This window comes from Spinacia oleracea, chromosome 1, assembly GCF_020520425.1.
Source record: "Spinacia oleracea cultivar Varoflay chromosome 1, BTI_SOV_V1, whole genome shotgun sequence".
NCBI classification, from domain to species: Eukaryota; Viridiplantae; Streptophyta; class Magnoliopsida; order Caryophyllales; family Amaranthaceae; genus Spinacia; species Spinacia oleracea.
Window position 1 is genome coordinate 46,910,891 of NC_079487.1, and position 10,223 is coordinate 46,921,113.

Consider the following 10,223-nt stretch of genomic DNA (forward strand, 5'->3'; position numbering starts at 1 on the left):
TATATGCTAGTTAGTTTAATCTAGGATTAGGCGAAAGCTCTTCCGTGGATTAGACGCTTAGCGTTCCCTATCCGAGAGGTGGCTGGTTTGTCTTTAGAGGCCATTTGCCTAATCACCATTTCGTTGCATGAACACCATTGCTAAATAGTTGAATTCATTTCCCCCGGTTTCCCTAGCCTATCCCCGACTCCCTAACGTTTCCCTTTCTTGATTCAATTTAGCATAATTCTTCGTTTTTAGATTCTTAAAAGTGACAATTCAAAAACCAAATCCTTGTTCGAACTAGATTGACTTTAAAACTCATTTACCACCGTTTCTTTGGGACGATCCCTTTGCTTACCGCTAGCCGGTTAGTTGAGTGGTTTTATAAATATTGTTTGCATAGGTTGTTTTCTATCAACGACGGAAAATACACCTATCAAAATGGCGTCGTTGCCGGGGAACGGTTGTTGTTTTTGAGTTTTAGTTGAGACTAGTTCATCATTAGAAAATACAAAAAACATTGCAATTTCGCTTAGCATTCTTTTTCCTTGGCATTGCTCACGGTTCTTCTTGAGTTTGTATGCTTGTTAAGGGGCGTGCTCGTGAAAGGATCCTCCATCCTCTTGACCTTGAATTGGAGAGGACACTTAGGAGACAAAGGCGTGTACGGTCTAGCTCACCAAGCAATAACAGATTCGCATCGTTGAGTGTTGGTGAGGAACAACAAGAGAGTGAGCAAGTGTTTGAGAACATGCCGCTCCCGGTTAAGAACTTGGGAATACCGGGGGCATTCGAAGCTACATGTGGTATTCAAGCCCCAACAACGGGTGCTAACAACTTTGAGATCAAGCCCGCCTTGATCAATTTGGTGCAAAGCCACCCCTTTTGTGGGAAGAGTAATGAATCACCTCACGAACATCTCAAACAGTTCGAGCACTATTGTGACACAATCAAGCACAATGGTGTCACATCGGATTATGTGAGGTTGACATTGTTTCGGTTCTCTCTACTTGGGCGAGCAAGTGATTGGCTTGACAAGGAGGTCAAGCCCAACTCACTTCGCACTTTGACCGAAGTGACAAGTGCATTCTTAAACAAGTTCTAATGGCATGGGAAGACGGCGGAGTGTCGCCACAAGATCCAATCCTTTGAGAAAAAGCGAGATGAGTCACTCTTCGAAGCTTGGGATCGTTTCAAGGAGTACCAAAGGGAATGCCCACACCATGGGATTCCTAAATGGTTGTTGCTCCAAACATTTTACTTAAGGTTGAGTCCAAGTTCGAAGACAAGTCTTGATGTGGGCGCGGGAGGCCCCATTATGAATAAAACTGAGGATCAAATAGAGGAAATCATTGAGGATGTAGTTCAAAACTACCAATCTTGGCATGTAGGCACAAGGAATTATGATGGGAAAGGTAGAAGTGAAGATGGTAAGGGTTCGGTGTACGCCATAGAGCAAGCACCGATGATAGAGAAGATTACCTCACGCTTGGAGAAGCTCGAAAATACACCAAGCCAACCGCCATCACCGTCTACAATCCCTCCTCCCTCGGCCACTCTTCTCTCTAAGGGGAAGGGCAAGGTTAGTTCTTATGGCTCAATGCCTCCGGGCACATTCTTTTGTGAAAATTTCCAAGACTATAGTCATTCCCCCGATGCATGCCCCTTAGTTCATAACTTGTCATTTGTGGATTATGTCCCTTCGTATGAAGGAGAGTTTGATGTAGATTATGCTAATGCCATCAATGAGAGGTCTAAGAATGATAACCCTAACAATCCTAATTTTGCTAGGCAACCTAGAGGGCCCTCCATGTATGGTCCCCACCAAGGCTATGGCCAAGGAAGTGGGTATGATAGCCAAAATCGAGGTGGCTATAGAGCACAAGGCTATCAAAGCCAAGCGCCCTATGGTCAAGCTCAAGGTTTTGGCAATCATGGCTAATACAACCAAGGGGGTTATAATCCCAACCATCAAGGTGGAGGGGGTTATAACTACTCTTATGGGAAATTTAGGGGTGCCTCAAGTGGGGGTTATCCTTTGAACTCGGGAGTTCCTTATGGTGCATCTCAATTGCCACCTCCCGGATTCAATGGACCGAGGACCTTTGGCAACCAATATCAAGCAAACCTTAGTGGTTATGGCGTTGCACCTCCACCACTCCCGCCTCTCAAGTCTAATTTTGAGGCTCTCATGGAGTCTTTTGTGGGGACGCAAGCCAAAAAGAATGTCGAGTTCGAGGATGGATTCAAACAATCCAACACTCACTTGAAGATGATTGAGACCCAACTTGCTCAACTAGCTAGCACTATCAAAGAGCAACAAGTGCATACAAGTCTCCCACCCCAAGGTCAACCTCCTAAGCAATTGTATGCCATTGTGACTGTAACACCCCGACTTCTAAACACCATTAATTAGGTTAATTTTCTTTAATTAGCAGCGGAAACCCTAATTAATTTAGTCGAAGCGTCACTGCCGTATCTCCCTCGTGGGAAATACAAGGCGACATAACCTTTTTATATTTACTGACTACTGTTGAGTAACAATAACTATACTTTACTTCGATTAATTCTTTAATATTTACATTGAAATCTAAATGAACTTTAATAAATATTCCTAACATTGATTAAAGATAAATATTAAAATCCAACTCAATAATTAAGATTTGACTTAGAGTTTAATTAATTCATCCATTTTTTTTACTAGTGATACATAATTATCTTTATTAAACATCGATCGTGAATTTGATGGTTGCATCCTCACTCTAAGGCATCCCATGATCTTCTTCGTACCTAAAACAAAAGCAACATCGTGAGCCGAGGCCCAGTAACATACTACCCTAACAATGTAAATTAATTTCAATTCATTTTATTTAATTTGCAATCAGGGGGAATAGAATATCGTAAATCACTTTCACAAAAATATCATAATAAAACATCATTTATAACTTGAAACTTTAGTAATTCCCATTATCTTTCACAAAACCTTCATTTTACTTGGTAACTGACAAGTTAGCCTTGCGGGACGTCTCCCACCTTGCGATAGTCCTCAAGGAGCACTCTCCCTTGTTGGACATAGGTCCGTACCTAAATAGTTTCTTTTTTTAGCTTGCAGTAACCCTCAAGGAGCACTCTCCCTTGTTGGGTGTCCCGCGGTACGGCGGTACGTGCACGACCTAGAAATAGTAACCCCACTAACTGCCAGAACCTGTTACACTTTTATTTATCATGTTTCGTATCTTATTCGTAACTCATCAAACATCATTCTTATAAAATCATTCATAAACACGTCTGAATATCATCATTCATAAAACACACTTTATAAACACATTTCATATCCCACAATCCAATAAAAGCATATCATTTTAAAGACATTTCACAATATCATTAAACACATTTCATAAGGGGATTGTGGGTGTTAGCAATAGATGTTACCTCAACCGTAGTTTATACTTCTTGTTCGATGGATCGTTCGTCCTGAGTTCCGAGTTCGATTCTTTCAAAATATTAAATTATTGAATTAGTACTAAAACGATAAATAAATTAAAATCGACATTTTATAAATAATAAATTTTATAAGTAGTGAATTAATAAATAACGAATTTAATAAAAATATAATTTTATAAATCGGTTTTCAGGAAATATATTACTTGAATTTCATAAATTAACGAAAACATTATTTAAATCAGATTTTTGTCAATATATATATATATATATATATATATATATATATATATATATATATATATATATATATATATATTAAATCATAATTAAAAATCAATATTATTTTAAGTAATCATTTACATAAAACATTAAGATTAGTAAATGGACCAAGATATCAAACTTACATTGGGAAAATTGGGCTAAGTGATTTGGGCTTGGCTTAGAGAAATAAAAGAAACAAAGTTCCTAAATGGAACTTGTTTTCTTTTTCTGGAAGGGGAAACACGGGGCAGGGGAGGCACGAGAGCAGGGGAGGGGGAGGGCACGAAGGAGGAGGGGAGAAGAAGGGAGACAGGCGGCGGCTGGCTGGGCGGCGCAGCAGGGACGCGCCGGAGAGGCGACGGAGGTGGGGTAATTCTGCGGCGGCGGAACATCAAGGGAGGGGGAGAAGGTGGTCGCGTAAACAGGGGAAAAACAGGGGACTTTTGTGCGGTGATGTGGTGGTTTCGGTGGGTGGCTGAGAATGATGGGAGGAGTGTGGTGGTCGGCTGAGGGTGGACAAAACCTGGGCGGCGCGGTGGTGGGGCTACGCCGGTGGTGGTGGTTGCGTGGAGTAGAGGAAGGCAGGGAGTTGGGCGCAAGGGCGAGAGAGACAGGGGAGGTGGCACGGTGGCTGGAATTGGTGGTCTTCACAGTGGTTGGAGTAGGTGGTGTTTTCGGTGGTTGTTGGTGGCGGCAGTTACTGCCGGTGATGGTGGTGGTTTGAAATAGAAACAAAGATGGTGAACTTAATTCATGAGTTTAAATGGTGATGTTGAAATTGGTTTGTATGGAGGAATGAATCAGATTGTTGCTCATTTTATAGTTTTATGGAAAAGCTAATGACATCATCAAATGAAGTCAACATGAAAGTAGTGTGAGGAAGAAGGATGAGATCCTTGGAGACCAAGGCAGTGAATATGGACTGATTTAGGGGAAAGGAGGAAGGAAGGAAGGAACTGCTTCTTTCTTGTTTGTACGTGAATAGCAAGGAGGGAGAACGAAAGATGCCAATTTGTTCCTTAGGGGCATTTTGGTCATTTCACATAGTTAGGCAAGATTTTTGAAAATATGTTGCTATAATTAGAAATCGACAGAAAATAGAAATCCTTAATTAAGAACAAGTTTTGAAATAATTCTTTATAAAATATCGATAACATAAAATAATTTAGTTTTCGAATAATTTAAGAATGTTCCGAAATTATTAAAAATTCAAAATAAATAAGATTTAAAAAGGTAGTTTAAGCTCGTAAAAAAATTAATTATAAAATTTGAAAAGTAAATAAATCGTGTAACGATATTAAAACTCAATCGCAATAAAACTTCGTTAATTAAAATAAAGTTTGAAATTAGGATTTAAAACGGTTTTAAGCTAAATAAAAATAATTTAGCATAATTAATCAAGCTTTAAAAATTCGGGGTATTACATTCTTACCCCCTTAGAAAAAGTTTCGTCCTCGAAACTTGAAAATTAGACGTATAAAATGATTATTGAAAATCGAAAACATTTGAATAAAAGTACGATATTTTATTTTAAAACCAAGATCTCACAATTTCATTCCAATTCCGACATTGTCTAGCCTTCATTCCGCCATCTTCTTTAATGACTCCGCTTCAACTCGAGACCTAGAATCGAAGAGTAAAGAATACATGCAAAAGGGGCAAAATTATATATCGACCCTTAATCGTCATTAAGGTCAATTACATTCTGCCAGCATCTTTCGTATCTCCACTTTACTTCATAAAATAGGATCGAGGAGCAAAGAACATAAAAGGGCAAACTTGTTAGCTTAGACTAGGCTCCCATTTTACTTTGTGATATCTTGTTTGAAAATATTTTTCTTACCAAAAATAGTAATGCAAAATTTATGATTTTGAAAATGAGAATAAATATTTATCTAACAATTGCAATACTCAAATAATTTGTAAAAGTCATTTATTGTAACAATCTCGTAATCTGGGATCAGGAGAACTTCCATCGAAGACGACTTTCATGTGTAACGATTAGTTATTACCAATACAATCATGTCAGCATAAACATAATCCATAAAGCATATCTTAAACACATAATCCTTTAATTGAAAATTTCATACATAAGCATAACCTTCATATAACTAATGATGGTAATACATCTTAGTTAGATACTCGATTAGCGCATATTACTTTCATAATTTCCATCGTTTATTCTAAAATATTCTAGATGTGTGATCACACGATTTCAAAAGGTCATTATGCTTCATTCTTCATTCCATACTAGCGAAGTCGTCATTGTCATTTGCATCATCGTCTTTTCCTTGCATTAAAAACACTCTTCCTTTCGAAGTTGCTCCACGTGGGGGATTACGGTTGAAATTGGTAGTGCCACCATTTCCTTTGTTTTCATCGTTTCTCCTATCACCTTGCTCTCGATGTATTTGAGGACAATCTCTGATTTTCTGATCTTTGCTACCACATTTGAAGCAATCTCGCGTACCAATTCGACATTCTTTCTCAGTATGGTTCCATCTTCCACACTTGGCGCATCCACGATTCTTGTTGAAGTTTTGGTTTCCGTTATTCCCTCCTTGATAGCTGACATTGACATTTTGTTTCTTATTGTTCGGTTATTTTCTTCGAAGCTCCCTTTTCGTTTTCCATATGTTTCTTCTCGAAGCTTGATAATTCTTTCGACGTTAATTGCTCGATCATACAACTCTTGGAATGTGGAAATTCTAGAACTCGAGAGACGATCACGGATCTCAATGTTTAATCCTCCTTCAAATCGATTCATCCTTTGCCTATCAGTAGTCACCAGGTCAGGGGCAAATCGAGCAAGCTCATTGAATTTCACTGCATATTCCAGAACATTCTTCTTTCCTTGACTCAATTTGATAAATTCCGATTCCATTTGCAGTTGCAGAGAATAGGGATAAAATTGTTCCCGCATAGCTTCCGTCAGTTTTTCCCAACCAAAACCAGGCTCATTCTGGATTCCTCTAACACTTTTCCACCATAGTTTGGCTTGTCCTTTCATGTAAAAGACGGCATAGTTGACCTTCCACTTCTCGGGGCATTGCGTAGCATCAAATAACTTTTCCATATCGCACTACTAGAAAATGAATATATAACGACAAGATAATAACGACAAACACAATATACAGTCGTTACCAGTACAAGTGCCGCATTGTATTACGACGAGAAATCAGTTCGTCGTAAGTGGTGAACAAGAAAAAAAAAAGTTAAAAACAAAATAAATTTGTTTGTTGTTATTTATCATTTCTAAAGCATTTTCGAAGCCCATCTCGAATTTTACACTCCTCTAACCTAAAATCCTAGGTTAAAATCGCCTCCAAACGCGATTCTCAAATTCCATTCCTCTGAATTTCTTTTCTACTCCCAGTAATGATTTTACTTATTAATGTGATATAGCCATATAGGGCTTCATTTATCCTCTTGGTGTAATTGATCGATGAATTTGGGTTCAGATCTAGCTGTTAATATCATCGACCGCAACAATTCTGGTAATTTCCTATTTTTTCTTTGATTTGTACGGGGAACAGTTATTTCTATCGTTAATTATTGTGAATTGAATCCTTATGTAGTTGTTCTTGAGACTTGAAATTCTGTTTTTCTAATAAATGCAAAATGATAAATAGGTGATTTATCTCAAATGAGGTGTTGTCAAGAAAGAAAAAATCTTAGACGAGTTATAGATTTGTAATTTTCTTGTTAATAGATTTGTAATTTCTTGTTAATTATTACCCCTTTTGGGCTCACGGGTCAAAGTATATTCTACTGTCTAGTCGCCTTCGAAGTGAAAATTGAAAGGAATTAGGAATTTTTGTTGGATGAAAAGGTAGATTTGTACTCTTTTTAATCCTAAATTTACTGTTTTTATTTCTCTAAATTGCAATTTGAATATTTTGATAGAATTTGGACTGTAATTCCCCTAATATTCCATTTCATTATGCTCAGCTGTTACCAACATTATTTCTTCCTCATATAGATGTTTTTCCCCTTTTCATCTTCTGGTCAGGTATACAACATTTCTTAAGTTTTGTATATGAAGGGAAAAAAATGGATTCTTTTTTATATAATCAAGGTTTGACCATAATCAATAAATTTTTTGGCCTTGTTAACAATTCTTCCCCTAAGAACAATAGCTTTTGCTGTAGCTTTTTCTTTTGGCTCAATTGATTAATGGAGTTTATTCATTGTTCAGTATCGTCTAGGCACTTATCATATCTGTAGTGCTTCTGCATACAAACAATTTGTGGCAACATTTTCAAACCAAAAACTGACCAATTATTTTAATTTATCAAATGTGTGATGCTAATGCACTAGACAATATGTTCCTGGAACGTTTCATTGTTACTCATGAAGAAGTAATCAAAACAAGTCTTTATCCTCTTACTGACACAGTTAACATGGATGGCTTAGCTAAAATGATATACCACGTCTCTTGGACTGTATATGCTTATGGTGTTAGAGCAATGATATTGCACCCATGTCCTATCTGGTTTAGTTTTGGATTTTTTAATGAATCGGGCCTCTAGTGTATACATAAATGTTGCCTTAGTTTGACTTGCTACTGGTCCGTGTGTTTTGGATTACATTTGTGTGTGAAACTCATTGATCTTTTACTATCTCTAAGGTACTTTGATTACCTCTTTTGTGATTTTCTTAAATGTTATACTGGCTGAATTATAAACTTCTTTATTGCCTATCATTTGTTTTTTTTTCTTTCTAGTGTGGCGTTTATTTTCTTTCATTGCAGTGATAAAGATTTGCTACTATGTCTTTAAAATGTGTATACTTATCTCCTTAAAGCTCAAATTCTAACTCATTGTTGTTTCATACTTTCTTTGCTTTCCTCGTGGTCATATTCAAGCTGCGAATTTTGTAGTTAGAATCAAGCTGTGAATTTAATTTGTGGTATGTATTCTGGCTCTGCTCTCAGTATTTGCGCTATGTGTTATTTAGTCGGTTTATTTTCACTACAAATGCTATTGTTTTTTCTTTTCTGTAATCTATGTATTGTGTGTCAATATGATCTGCAACTTTTGTGCTCTATAATTTTCTTATGGGTGCTTGAATATCACAAGTTATTTGCACGACATATGGGGATCATTATACAACATGCAAAGATCTGTCCAGTGAGAGTACTCTATTGGGATGATATTGGAGATAAGAATAGGTACGTATGTGGATTGTCGTTACTGTAAGAATTAGACATGTAGCTTTCAGTTTAAGCCTGATTATATAAGTTATGTGAACTAAACCAAAAAAAGCAAGGACAATTCTACCATCCACTTCCACACTTCCTTTTGTTGAACTGACATGAGGCTGCCCATCATACCAACAAACTGCAGCCTCCAAAACTTATGAAACCTTCTCTATTAGCTGAACTGTCCAAAACCAAAGAAACGGGGATAAAAAATCTCGGTCTTGTTCAGTCAGGACTGCAGGAACTCAGAAAATACGTGGCACACTTCACACAGGTCAAAAAGAAATTATGGTTCTAATTAAACCAGGCTCTAAGTGACTTATGGTAGCTTTTGGGGAAATAAACTGTTTTCAATTCAGTTTCTGTTGTAGAGTTCTTGAGAACTGCTAGGGGGGATTGTGTTTTGATAAACTGATATTTATCTGAAATAAACCTACTGAGGTGGTGTTTAAAGACTTACTGAGGTGGGATTGTGTTGGTGTTTTGTTGGTAGCTGCAGTTTACTCTGCAGTTTATTTTACTTCTCTTATTAAAACCAAATATGTCCAGAATCTTCCTTGAACTTCCTCTGAAGTCTTTAAGCTTATTTTCATGAAACTAAATTAGAACTTTGATAGTTGGTTGTAACTAGAGTTTCTTGTGTATGATATTAATTTTGTTGTGGTTATACATGTTGCAGGATGCAGCTCATGAAATAGTGGAAGAACCAACACTTCCTCATGTCCAGGTAATTTTTCACTTTTCTTCTTATATATGAAGGTGACACCTTGTCTTCTTCTATGTGTAGGTAACAAAATCATATTTTTACCAATCTCATGGGCACGGTACAAGAAGAGAATAATGCACTTAGGAACCGCATGAGTTCAAGTATTTAAGATGTGCTGCTACAAAAACTCCAATATCTCTAATCCAAGAAGGGACGCTCCAAATCTTGATTATATTTGATGTAGATTTTTTTGTTTTAGATCAAACAAGAGATAGTTTAGAATTTAAAGACAAGATGACGTGGGTGTGATTCTTGGTTTCACATAAATTCTATATATGATGTTGAAATACATTCTAGTAATGAAATTTCCATTTGCTTCGATAGATAAAATTGTAGATTTAACTCTTAGTATAGATCAAGTTATTTGATCTTATTAGTTTGGTTGTTTTGACTCACATTGAAATTGCTTATTATAAATCCTATGTTTATTGATTACGTTTAATATAAATTTAGTGTATTATTCTATATACTTTTTATGATTTTTAATGAATTGCATGTTATAAATATTTTTCATATTAACGACAAAATATATTTATTTTTTATAGTTACATTAACGTCGAAATATTT

The 10,223-nt window shown here is 36.6% G+C and overlaps 1 long non-coding RNA gene and 1 pseudogene across 1 annotated transcript; one reads left to right on the forward strand and one right to left on the reverse strand.

The window, feature by feature from the left end:
- Positions 1–1,111: 1,111 nt before the first annotated feature.
- Positions 1,112–1,212, reverse strand: LOC130466592 (uncharacterized; annotated as a pseudogene).
- Positions 1,213–6,902: 5,690 nt separating this feature from the next.
- LOC130465857 (uncharacterized) lies at positions 6,903–9,805 on the forward strand. Its single transcript, XR_008925872.1, has 3 exons — positions 6,903–7,184; positions 8,555–8,598; positions 9,570–9,805. It is a non-coding gene; the product is annotated as an uncharacterized lncRNA (long non-coding RNA).
- Positions 9,806–10,223: the final 418 nt, after the last annotated feature.